The sequence below is a fragment of the Aotus nancymaae genome, unplaced genomic scaffold, assembly GCF_030222135.1.
Source record: "Aotus nancymaae isolate 86718 unplaced genomic scaffold, 86718_ANA_hifiasm-v0.15.2.pri h1tg000053l, whole genome shotgun sequence".
Taxonomy (NCBI): Eukaryota; Metazoa; Chordata; class Mammalia; order Primates; family Aotidae; genus Aotus; species Aotus nancymaae.
This window is the reverse complement of record NW_026988467.1, coordinates 10,164,880-10,178,056: the sequence shown is the minus strand read 5'-3', so window position 1 is coordinate 10,178,056 and position 13,177 is coordinate 10,164,880. Positions and strand designations below refer to the sequence as shown.

Here is a 13,177-nt window from a genome sequence, read left to right as displayed (position 1 = left end):
AAAATATCTCCTCTGGTTGCCACAAGAGTAAGACACAGTCCATCATATAAAATTCCAATCTAATAAAAGATGAAATATAATGTTGTCTGTTTTCCAAATTTTAATTTTGTTCAGGCTCCGTCATGGTGACCAGGGATTGGAAAATGACTGCAAAGAGGCTCTGGGGAATCTGGGGGAGGTAAGAAATGTAGTCTGTATTCTAAGAGGGGACTGAGGTGATGGCTATACAAAATTCTACATATCTACTTAAGTTATTCAATTCTACATTTGCCATTAGTGACTTTTATTACAAGTAACTTGTTAAATGAAATTTCTGGTTTCTACTCCAACTTGTAAGAAGCCAGGAGGTCACCACTTGTCCTCACAACAAGAAAAAAGCTGAACAAACTGAACATTATCAAACCTTATTAGAGGACCTAGAGGAGAGGTCACAGGGCAAATTGCCATGCTGAAAACAAGAAAGACAGGCAAATACAGGGAACAGAAGCTGCTGAAGCCAGCAACTGGGAGGAGCACTTAAATGGTACTGACAGATTACTAGAAGCTGAGGGTGGCCTGGCTTGAGCATTAAAAACTCCTTGGGGCCCAGAATTGGGGGGATCTCACACTTTTCTAAAGTTTTACCACCTGGAGCCCAACCAGGTTCTCATAGTAAAGATCAGAAAAATCCCCACAGAACTCACACTGCCGACTTCAGCACTAATTATAAAGCTACACTAACCAAACAGTATGGAAACTGGTGAAGAAACAAAAAAACAGACAAATAGTTCACTAGAAAAGAATACAGAGCTCAGAAATACACCTACATAAATACTCAACTGATCTTTGAGAAAGGCGCAAAGGCAATTGAACAGGGAAAGGATAGTCTTTTCAACAAATGGTGCTAGAATGACTAGATATCCACATGTGAAAAATAAATAAATCTAGGCACAGATTTTACACCTTTCACAAAATGGATCTTAAACTTCAATGTAAGGTGCAAAACTGTAAGACTCCTAGAGGATAACATAGGGGAACATCTGGGTGACCTTGGGTTTAGCGATAACTTCTCAGATATAATGTCAAAAACACAATCCAGGAAAGAAAAAATTGGTAAGTTGAACTTCTTTAAAATTAAAAACTTCTGCTCTGTGAAAGATATTGTTAAGAAAATGAATAAACAAGTGATAAACTGGGAAAAAAATCGGCAAAACACAGATCTGATGAAAGACTGGTGTCCAAAATATATAAAGGACTCTTAAAACTCAATAATATTAAAGCAAACAACCCAATTTAAAAATGGGCAGAAGATCTGGACGCTTCACCAGAAAGATATATGGATGACGAATAAGCATATGAAAAAGATGCTCAAAACCATGTGTCACTAGGAAATTGCATATTAAACCAATGAGATGCCACTACACTATAACATACACCTAATAGGAAGATTCAAATCCAAACAAGTGACAATACCAAAGGCTGTCAAAGATGCAGAGCAACGGGAACTCTCATTCACTGCTAGTGGAGATGCAAAATGCTAGTCACTTTGGAAAACAGTTTGGTAGGATGTTTTTTTTGTTTTTTTTACAAAGCTAAACGTAGCCTTGCCACATAATCCTGCAAATAGCGTTTTAGATATTTACCAAACTAATCTGAAAACATGTTCACTCAAAACCTTGCATCCAAGTATTTACAACAGTTTTGCTCATACTTGTCAAAAACTGAAAGTAACCAAAATGTCCTTCACCGGCCGGGCACGGTGGCTCACGCCTGTAATCCCAGCACTTTGGGAGGCCGAGGCAGGTGGATCATGAGGTCAAGAGATTGAGACCATCCTGGTCAACATGGTGAAACCCCATCTCTACTAAAAATACAAATAATTAGCTGGGCACGATGGTGCGTGCCTGTAATCCCAGCTACTCAGGAGGCTGAGGAAGGAGAATTGCCTGAACCCAGGAGGCGGAGGTTGCGGTGAGCCGAGATCGCGCCATTGCACTCCAGCCTGGGTAACAAGAGCGAAACTCTGTCTCAAAAAAAAAAAAAAAAAAAAAAGTCCTTCACTAAGTGAATGGCTAAACAAACTGTGGTATATCTGTACGAGAGAATATGATTCAGTGATAGAAAAAAATGAGCTATCAGGCCATGAGAAGACATGGAGGAACTTTAAATACACAATACTAGGAAGAAACTAGTCTAAAGACTCTACACACTGTATGATTCCAACACTAGGACATTCCAGGAAGGTCAAAATGGTAGAGAGAGTGAAATGATCAGTGATTGCCAAGCGTGGAGGAGGGATGAACTGGTTGGACGCAAGGAGGTTTTCAGCAGTGAAACTATTCTGTGTGATACTGTACTGAGGATTCAGGACATTAGGCAATTGTCAGAAAGCATAGAACAATAAAACTCAAAGAATGAACCCTAATGTCAACTATGGAGTTGAGTTAATAATAACGTATCAATACTGATTAATCAATTGTAAACATGTACCACACTAATGCAAGATACTAATGATAGAGGAAATTGTGTGCTAGGGGACAAGAGAGAATAGGGGAATTCCCTGTACTATTAGCTCAATTTATCTGTAAACCTAGAATTACTCTAAAAAATAATGTCTATTAAATGTTATTAAAGTTAGGATGCAACAGCCCCAAATCAAAATGTTGGTGGCATCCTGTCACTGTGTGGTTCACACTGGGCGCCGAGGTGCACCAACCTGGAGTCAGAACAGTCGGAGACATCAACGCCTGTGCCTTCGTCCTCTGGTTCTGCGGGTGTCCCTGGAATCCAGAGAGCAGATCAGTTAGCTTGAGACAGACTCAGTGCTCCAGAAAGTGCAGGCTTCTAGTAGGACAGGGAGAAATCATCTCAGGGCAGTGATATGGCCGATATATATTTTATTTTGGATGTGAGTGAATCCCGAAGTCTAAAAAGTATTTAACTTAGAAGACAGATACTCTCTGCTCATTATTTTAAGAACAAATTTAGAATCGTTGTTAAACTTACATCTTTATTTCCCTAGCTGGCCAGGACCTCATCAGTAGCTACTGATGTCACTAGTGTCCTCTGAATACCTTGGCAGTGTTAACTGTTTTGACCCAACAGGAAACTGAGGTGTTGCTTGTACCTAAGATGCTGACACCTGGCAGAAGTCCAGGGTCACTGGCCCAGAGCAAGTCATCCAGCTGTTGAGAACAACCAGAAGGGGGACACACCATCCATTGAGGTCATCTCAATGCAGCATGAGCCACTTGCTCTAATGAAGCCACCATCACTACACTTCTTATAACTCGCTGTTCACTAGACTCAGAGTTCTGTCAAAGCTGAGATCATATTCTACTCATCTCTGTGTTCATGATTCCCAGCTTAGGGTCTGGCACTAAGGAAGTTCTCAGCACTGTTCACTCAAGATAGGATAAAACCGACTACACAGATCCAATCCAATCACTGACATTCCTCTCCAAAATGTCCTACCAGGGATGCTATCATTTCTCCCAAGATGCAGCAAGCCCCCTTCCTACACCTGTAGGGCCCTGCTCTACACCAGTCAGGTGCCAGGAGCTTCTTCTGTGGGACACTGGAGGAAAAACGGGACTACTCTGAAGAATTCCTCTCATGGTTCCCCTTGTCATTAGGAGCAATGTCTTCACCTACACTCCCATCCTCTGGGCTGCCATGACACCCCACTTTTGGAGAACTACTATCTTTTCTTGAAATCCTGTCTTTGTGTTCTTTCTCTCATGGGCTTGAGTTCCTTGGGGAAACATTACTATTTGAACCCCAAGTGCTTAACACAGTACAGAGAAAAATAAACACGCAGTAAATACTCGTATCACATACAGACCTTCCTCAACTGAAAGTGCAGAGGAATAGTGTAAGTATCACCGCCTCATATACTGGCAAGAAACACTTACTCTGGCACCTGACCTAGGGCAGAACTGTTTAATTTAAGAATGGACATCCCTAACCCTTCTCCAAGCACGGTTACTCCCTCTAATCCACACTGACCTGAAGAGTATCCACTGCTACGGCAGCCCCGAGGTCCAGGCTCCGGGGTCTGGGGCGGGGCTCACGGTCGCATCCTCCCCCTCTTGGGGTTGGTGCTGCCCCTCACTATAAACCAGCTCTGATCTACCCTTTGGCTCTCCCTGGCCAGGGTCAGGAGACTCCTGTGGAGTAAGTTTCTCTCTCAGTCCCCACTGCTCAGCTTGCGCTGCTCCTCGAGTGCTTGAATGATCATAGGCCCATCGCCCATTTCCCCAGAGGCTTCTGGCCCAGTTTGTCCTTATTCTCCCCTTCTTCGGTTTTCACCTGTTCTACCATTGACTTGTCCTTTGCAGGTTATTCTCTTTTACAAAACCTGCTGCCTTTCTTTCTTCCATCTGATCCCTCGGTTCTGGGCTTCCAGGGTATGGACTCAGCTCAGGCTCTGCAGGAGAAACACAGGGGCCAGAGTCAGGAGTCAGACCCAGAGAGGTCAGAGGCAGGTTACAGGTCCAGGGAGTGTTAAAAACCATCATAGTCCCTCAAGGACTCACAGAAAACTCAGCAGGAAGGGACCTCAGAGAGGTACAATAAGCCCCTACTTTACTGATGACAAAACTCAAGTCCAGAAAGACTAAGACTCTCCCAGGCTCCCTCACCACTTGGTGGCAGCAGATACACCACGCAAGCCTTGGCCTCACCCTCCCTGTGCAAAGCAGGTAACTCACCCTCCAGAAACTCACTGCTGCCTTTCAGAAAACTTTAGATCAAATACAGCAATTTCACCTTGCAAACAGAGTAAAAGGGCCTTTCCTTGGACAATTCTTTATCATGGTTCTATAGTCCTATTATTTATTCTCAGTCCTTTGTCATTCGCTGGCTAGTAGATTGGGGCAGGGAGCACATGAGAATTAAATAGTGCTTAACACAACCCTGCTTTCCCAGTCTGGGCGTTCAGCTCCTCCATTCTTCCTCAGGGAGTTTCCTCTGCTGTAACTGCTGGAGAGTCCAGGCCCTCCTGTGGGTCATTTCTCCATGAAGATACCAGTTATTTTCTTCCTCTCCTGGACATAGAGAGGGCAGAGAATGGTTCTGGGACTCCACAGTCTTAGGTTTTCTCCTAAGCCAGCCAGGTCAGCTGAAAGGAATCATGACTGAGAGAGGTCAGGTCAGTGAAGACAGTCCCAGAGGAGCACGGGCTCCCAAGGACAGCCCCTCGTGGAGACGGTCAGGACCAAGACACGGGCAATATCTGACCAATTCTGCCGGGGATGACGGACCAAGGATTAAGCGGAGGATGCTGCCATGAGGAGAAAGAAGAGGAACCACAGGAGTGGGGAAAAAAAAAACAAGATAGATAATAATGGTTTCAAGAAATGCAGAGCAAAGATCCCAGAGGCAAAGTCCCACAGGATGGAGGCTCAGTCCCAGGCTGTGGATCCTCCTTAAGAACCTCCTGCTGGATTTTGCCCAGCTCCATTTCCAAACTATTTTGGGTCAGTGACTTCCTTCTCCCCTCTATGTTCCTTCTTTTTGAACTAGAATCACTGTAATTGTTATTCTGTGTCTGTCCGGCCATTCCACATTAGGAGCAGATAAGTAGTTTGCTCAGTTTCACAGGTCGACGGAGGTAAGGAAATTATGTCAAGGATCTGTACTTAATGGACACCCTCAGAAGCCTCATCCACACCTGGTGTGGATATTTTAGATGAGATTTTAAACTTTGGATCTGATGTGGTCTATGTGACATTTTTCATGTTGAACTAATGCTTTAATGACATGAAATCTGGAAACTTTAGAGGAGAGGGTGCATGTATTTTGCAGATGGGGGCATGTGAGTGTCCAACTGTGGTAGACGGAATTTCTGAAATGGTCCCCAAACATGCCATACCCTTGTCTCTGAAGCCTGTTAAGGTGATGAGACACCATTCCTGTGATTATGCTGTTATATGACAGTTACATGACTTGAAGATGGTGAGGTTACCTGCATGAAGTGGGTCAAATCACATCACTCCGTAGGTGACAGAGCTTTCTGTGGCTGGTTGGAGAAGATGAAGTCAGAGAAGGGAGGAGCCCGAGAAGGACTCCATGAGTTGTGATTGGCTGAAAGATGGAAAAGACAGGTAAGGAGGAAAGCAGGTGGCCTCTGAAGTCAGACTGTCTCCTGGCTGACAGCCAGCAGAGAAAAAGGGCCCTCAGTCCTCCACGAACAAGAATAGAAACTCTTTCAATACATGTAGTGAACTCGGAAAAATCGCCTGAGCTCTAGAGAAAAAGCATTCCCAGGCCATTCCTGGATTTTAGCCTCACATGACCCTGATCGGAAAACTCAGGAAGGAAGGAAAAGAAGGAAAGAAGGGAGGGATAGGGGAACAGGCAAACTTACATGAAGATGAGAAGATCCAGGGGAACTTACACCACCAATATTTTCCAACAACGGGAACACGCTAACTAGCTGAGAGAGAGAGACGCACTACTATAAAACCATATACTGTGTCCATGGCGTAGGATCCTTCCTGCTTCTCTCGGACACTTTCTGTCTCTGGCCTGCTGTTGCTAGAGATACTGAGTCTTCCCTTTGGACAAGTTCTGGCACCCACAGGAATGAGATGAGACAGTGAACCCCAGAACACCAGTCCACAACCTTCCCTGCTGCTCCTTGTCCACTCCAGAAGCTACCCGGCTGCAGGTGGGGGTCTTAGCCCCTGGGTCTGATATCGTCCCTTTGCCTTTCTCACTGGGCTTCTCTCCTTGCACTGGCTCCCACTCCCCCAGGACCTGGCAGGTGACCATATGAGAAGGACACAAACAGGCCACGTCGCTTTCTTTCTCCCCTTCTCGATGCCTGCAGCGGTGGGTTCCATGGGGTAGTGACCTGCTATTTACTCATTACGGTGCCCCTAACCCAGAGCAGGGCCTGGCACCTAATAGTCACCCTGTGAATGCTCAGTGAAAGAAGGCGTCCACCACAAGGTCCTGAGGAACCAAGAGTTCCACAGTGGTCCATCAATTTTAAGTCCTACACCATTCTAGAATGGGAGATTGAAAGGCCTTCAAAAGTGGCCACTCTCTGAAACCACTATACTGGCAGCTGAGCCATGTTTCCCCAACCTGGACACATCTAGAGGGCACCGCCTAAATCCAGACACATCTCCCCACCCAGGACGGTGCAGGGGCCTCAGCCTGGGAAATGCAAGTGGACGGGAGAACCATGAAAGCTGAAGAGGAGAAAGCAGGTGAAAAAGAACAGCAAGGTGGAAACAGAGAGACAAATGGGGATGGAGACTAGGGGCTGAGAGGGGAAGAGAGAGGAGAGGGACGTACATCTAGCCACTGAGAAAAAGGCCTGAAGAGAACACTGTCCTCTCCTGAAGTCAAATAACTTCCACCTGACCATGCACTGCGGCTTGTGGGGGGCACACGCTGGTTATGCTGTGATGTTTAGGGCCTATGGAATCTTCCCTTCTCATCTGAATCCCAATAGAGAGAGGACTCTCTGACCCCATCCAGTTGGCAGTGCCTCATGATTTTAACCTGTTGGATCTGGCAGCTCTTCATGTCAGCCCATACCGTGTGAGGCTGCTCTTGGTGCACTGAATGGGGAAGATTCTACCTCAGTACCTCGGAGGGTCCACTGGAAGCCCTGGACAGCGGGAGTCGGTGGTGCCCCAGCGTGGAGGCCCAGAGCACACGGCGCTGAAGCTCCAGACACCCTCAGGAGGACAGTAAAGAACAATGTGCCGGTGAGAGCCTGGGTTAGCAGGAACCGCCGCCTGGGTCTGAACATGATTGGCCTTCATACGGGCTATGACATAAAAGAGAGAAATCAAGGTTAACATAAAGATTTGGGGCTTCGGCAACGTGAAGGCTGAAACTGCCATTTATTGAGACTCGGAAGACTGAGAAAGGAGCAGACTGAAAGGTGGCGGGAACTAGGGTTGGTTGGGTTTTTGTCGTATGCAATCAACGGTCCTGACCAGCCTGGGCAACATAGTAAGACCCTGTCTCTGAAAATAAAAAATTAGCCAAGCATGGTGGTACACACGTGCAGTCTCAGCTCCTTGGGAGACTGAGGCAAGAGGATTCCTTGAGCCTTGAGTTAGAGGTTACAGTGAGCTATGATGGCACCACTGCACTCCAACCTACAGGAGGAAAAAAAAAGGTCCTGATTAAATACTTGCATACCCAGAGAAGTTTTCACAAAGTACTCTTTGAGGCAGATCTTAGTGAACAGGAATTCCATTCTTTCTGTTAGGAAATTAAGAGAGTGCGGGTGTGGTTAGTTAATGCTGACTGAACTATCTTTGGAATCTCATCTACTGGTCTATCTGGTCTATTTATATATGTATATTCTATCTGCTGTCTCACTGAGCTTTGCTAGTTTATGCTGCAGTAACAAAAGCCCCCAAATCTTAACAGCTACACATACAAAGGTTGATTTTCATTGACATTTCCTTGTATGGCAGGTTAACTGTGACTCTACTCTAGACAAGTTCTTTTATTTGTTAGATGGTGAATGCTGTGATACTCGGAGAATTTTTGAATGTGGTTCATCTATTCATTTAACAACTATTTCTTCAATATCTGTTTCATACCAGGCAAGGTCAAGTACTGAGAACACAGTAGTAAATAAGAGACAAGATCTCTAATTTCCAAGAGCTTATATTAAAATGAGATTAAATACATACAAAATCATAATAATGAATATTATATTCATAAACTAAATAGACTTAGTAAATATTCTAAGTTAGAAAAATATAAAATTATTAAAACTAAAATGGCCAGGTGTGATGGCTCACGCCTGTAATATCAACACTTTGGGATGACAAGGTGAGAGGATCATCTGAGCCCAGGAGTTTCAAAGCAGTCTGGGCACCATAGGAAGACCCTGCATACAAAAGATACAAAATTAGCCAGGCATAGTGGTGCATGCCTGTAGTCCCAGCTACTTAAGGAGGCTGAGGTGGGAGGCTGCTTGAGCCTGAGAGGTCAAAGCTGCAGTGAGCCACGATCATACCGCTACACCACTGTACTCCAGCCTGGGCAACAGAGAGAGAGCCTGTCTCAAGAAAAAAAAAAAAAAAGAAGAAGAAACAGTTTAATCGATATACTCCTGAAACTATTATGTAGAATCCCATTGTCTACATTACATCACATCAGCCCTTTACTTTAAGTGGCTTAACAGTTAGATATGATCCATAAAACTTTCCTGGTAATTAAGTATACCTAAGAACAATTAAGTATAAAAGAGGTACTGCCTTGACAGGAAGATTGTAAAAATGTTTAAAGACAAATAAATAAATAAGAGAATAAAACCTGTAGCTCTGTGAGGTGCAAATAATACCTAATTGAAGTCACAACGAACATCTAGCAATCATTCTGAACACCATAGAATTCACTTAATACATTTTGCCTGAACTCCCAACAGATCTCACTTACCAACACCTGTATGTAGCCAAGAAATTGACAATCATTTATAAATTACCACCTATGACTCCATCTCCTCTACCCACTTAAAAAATTTCATGTATTTCTTTATTATTTATTATTTTTTGTAGAGATTGGATCTTGCTATGTTGCCCAGGTTGGTCCAGAAACAGACCCACACTGATTTCGTCAATCAGATGACCATACAGCCATTCAATTGAGGCAAAAAAAGTGCTACACAGTGCAGAAGGACAAAGATGGTCTTTTCCATACATGGTGCTGGATCAAGCAGTCACATCCATGTAGTAAAAAGTGAATCATGGGTGGGTGGGTTGGCTCAAACCTGTAATCCCAGCACTCTGGGAGGCTGAAGCGTGCAGACTACTTGAGCCCAAGAGTTTGAGACCAACCTGGGAAAACGGTGAATCCTCATCTCTACAAAAAAAATACAAAACTTAGCCAGGCATGGTGGCACACGCCTATGGTCTCAGGTACTCAAGAGGTTGAGCGGGGAGGATCGCTTGAGCCAGGAGGTGGAGGCTGCAGTGAGCTGAGATTATGCCACTGCGCTCCAGCCTGGACAACAGAGTGAGAGCCTATCTGGGGCATGGGGTGGTGGGGAAGCATAAACTAAACTAAAATTGCTGTGAGATTAAGTGTTCACATTCTTAGGTTAGGCATTGATTAACAGGACACAAAAAGCAGTCACCACAAAGGAAATTTAATTTCATTAAAATTAAGAAGTTTAATTAAAATTAACAAGTTTAATTTCAATAAAATTAAGAAACTCAGGCTGGGTACACTGGCTCATGCCTGTAATCCCTACACTTTGGGAGGCCGAGGCAGGTGTATCACTTGATCCCAGGAATTCCAGACCAGCCTATGCAACGTGTTAAAACCCAATCTCTACTAAAAACACAAAAAAGAGCTGAGCTTAATGGTGCTCCCCTGTAGGTCCCAGCTACTTGGGGCTCAGGCAGGAGGATCACTTGAGCCTTGGGAGGTGGAGGTTGCACTGAGCTGTGATTGTACCACTGCACTGCAGCCTGAACAACAGAATGAGATCCTGTCTCAAAAAGAAAAAAAAAACTGGAGGATCTCCATTCATGTAAAAACGCCATTAAAAGAGTGAAAAGGCAGGCTACAGTTTGAAAAATAGAGAAATGTAATACATATAATACATATATATCCTAGAAAGGACACACATCCAGGATAAAGTATTACAAATCAACAGAAAAACAAGCATATCAATGAAAACAGGATACAAAGATTGAACAGGCACTTCACAAAACAGGACATATAAATGGCAATAAAAAATACTCAATCTCAATACCAGAAAATGCAAAATGAAACTACACTGATATATTACTGCACCTCTACTAGAATGGCAAAATAATTTTTTCTTTTTTTGAGACGGAGTTTTGCTGCTGTTACCCAGACTGGAGTGCAATGGCGCGATCTTGGCTCACCGCAACCTCCGCCTCTTGGGTTCAAGCAATTCTCCTGCCTCAGCCCCCCAGAGTAGCTGGGACTACAGGCGCGTGCCACCATGCCCAGCTAATTTTTGTATTTTTTTTAGTAGAGACGGAGTTTCACCTTGTTGACCAGGATGGTCTCGATCTCTTGACCTCAGGATCCACCCGCCTCGGCCTCCCAAAATGCTGCGATTATAGGCATGAGCCACCGCGCCCTGCCTAATAACTTTTAATTGACAAGCATAAGCAAAGATGTGGGGTAACCAGAATATTCCCTGCTAAACGGTACAACCACTTTGGGAAAATCATCAACAATAACTGATACTAAAGTTTTCTCATTCATATACCTCTAAAACCAACAATGCCACTCCTACATATATACACCAATCTAGTAATGTTCTATTTCTTGGTTTGTGGTGAAATTTACTTAGTGTAAATTCATTACCTGTATTTTTTCTTTTCTTTTCTTGAGACAAGCTCTCACTCTGCCATCCAGGCCTGAGTGCACTGGCATGATCATGGCTCACTGTAATCTCAACCTCTCAGGCTCTGGTGATCCTCCCATCTCATCCTGCAGGGTAGCTAGGACTACAGGCACACACCACCACACACAGCTAATTCTTGTCTTTTCAGTAGAGACAGGGTTTTGCCACGTTGCTCAAGCTGGTCTGGAACTCCTGGGCTCAACCGATCTGCTCACCCTGGCCTCCGGAAGTGCTGGGATTACAGGTGTGATCCACCGCCCCGGGACCACCTGCACATTTAAAATTGTGAGCTTGTTCTATAGACTTCAGTAGCATTTCCAAGATTTCTTTGACACAAAGTTCTCAGAAATCTTAAAGCTAACATTTTAGAAGAGAAAAAACGAGCTTCTGGTTCACAGGTGAAATTTTACCAATAAAGTTTAAAAACAAAAGAAAGCTACTAACGCGTATCAGCTCAGAACAAAGATTAAAAACCAACAGGCCGGGCGCGGTGGCTCACGCCTATCATCCCAGAACTTTGGGAGGCCGAGGCGGGTGGACCACGAGGTCAAGAGATCGAGACCATCCTGGTCAACAAGGTGAAACCCCGTCTCTACTAAAAAATACAAAAATTAGCTGGGCATGGTGGCGCATGCCTGTAGTCCCAGCTACTCGGGAGGTTGAGGCAGGAGAATTGCTTGAACCCAGGAGGCGGAGGTTGCGGTGAGCCGAGATCGCGCCATTGCACTCCAGCCTGGGTAACAAGAGCGAAACTCCGTCTCAAAAAAAAAAAAAAAAAAAACTACCAGCAGATTACTTTTCTTTAACTTCGTCAAGCACTGGGAGTCAAAGAAAAGCACTGCAAGAAAAGATTTCCTTTTGAAAGCAGCCTTACCAGCAAAACACAGAAGGAAAGCGAGGAAAGCATTCCAAAAGTCTTGCTTCACTCTTCTTTGAGAGGATGCCAAACGAGATGATCTGAGAAGCTCCCAAGGCAGACAGACAGACACAGGGAAACCACAGCAACTCTTTGGAGCGCAAACAGCAGCACCACAATCCAACCTATTGGAAATGCTGCGGTTAATTTGAGGCTTGCCCTGCTAATCCTGAGGCGATTCAGCGATGGCTACAAACGCTCCCCTAGTGCATCCTGGATCCGGCACACCGGGCTTGCCCACCACCAGGCTGGAGACAGCGCAAGGTGCGGAATCCCGGAGGCCAATCAAGCCCCCAACTTTGCACATTTGGGGCTTGAGATCTCTCGCCCCTCAGGTCCCCAGAAGGAACCGATTTCTGGCCTGGAAGGTGAGGCAAAAGGTCAGTGTCCTCCACCAGATCTAGGAAGATGTGGCCCCGAAGCTGCTCCATCCCTCCACACCCTGGGATGCCACAGAAGACCCGCACGCGAGTTTCTTAAAACCCCAGAGCCCACGAGAGCAGGGCTGCGGCCGGCAGCGGCAGGCGAGGAATCCAATTCAGGAAACTTAAGCGCTCGGGGTGCCCGGTGCGCCCGCCCCGCTGGCACAGCAAAAGTTGTGGAGGCCCCCCGCGCGCACATCGACCCAGCTGTGAGCCGAGGGTCCCGGACTCACCGCTCTCACGGCTTGGCGCGGCGCCCTCACCTCGGAAACGCTGCGTGGACGTCCCGGTAAACCTTAACTCAGCGCGCCGCCGACGCACCGGCCCGCGCCGCCGACGCACCGGCCCGCGCCGCCGACGCACCGGCCCGCGCCGCCGACGCACCGGCCCGCGCCACCGATGCGCGGCCCGCGCCTACCGCGTCGCTGACGCCCAGTCACCGCCGACACGCCTCGGACGCCGACATCCAGCCGCGGACGCCCCTGACGC

General features: G+C 45.8%; 1 protein-coding gene across 5 annotated transcripts in view; it reads right to left on the bottom strand.

Annotated features, from left to right (window-relative positions):
- Positions 1–12,970, bottom strand: part of LOC135269416 (putative neuroblastoma breakpoint family member 8) — a 39,311-nt gene extending 26,341 nt beyond the window's left edge. Inside the window, exons 1-7 of one of the 5 annotated variants that reach the window (XM_064363302.1) lie at positions 12,952–12,970; positions 11,311–11,619; positions 7,585–7,768; positions 5,948–6,066; positions 4,896–5,027; positions 4,291–4,408; positions 2,696–2,759 (exon numbers count right to left, since the gene is read on the bottom strand). The gene's annotated coding sequence lies outside the window, so the exon portion shown is untranslated. Of the gene's footprint in view, positions 1–2,695; positions 2,760–4,290; positions 4,409–4,895; positions 5,028–5,947; positions 6,429–7,584; positions 7,769–11,310; positions 11,620–12,951 lie in introns of those variants that run through there. The other 4 variants (XM_064363303.1, XM_064363306.1, XM_064363304.1 and 1 more) reach the window with 4 other exon arrangements.
- Between the last annotated feature and the right edge of the window lie 207 nt (positions 12,971–13,177).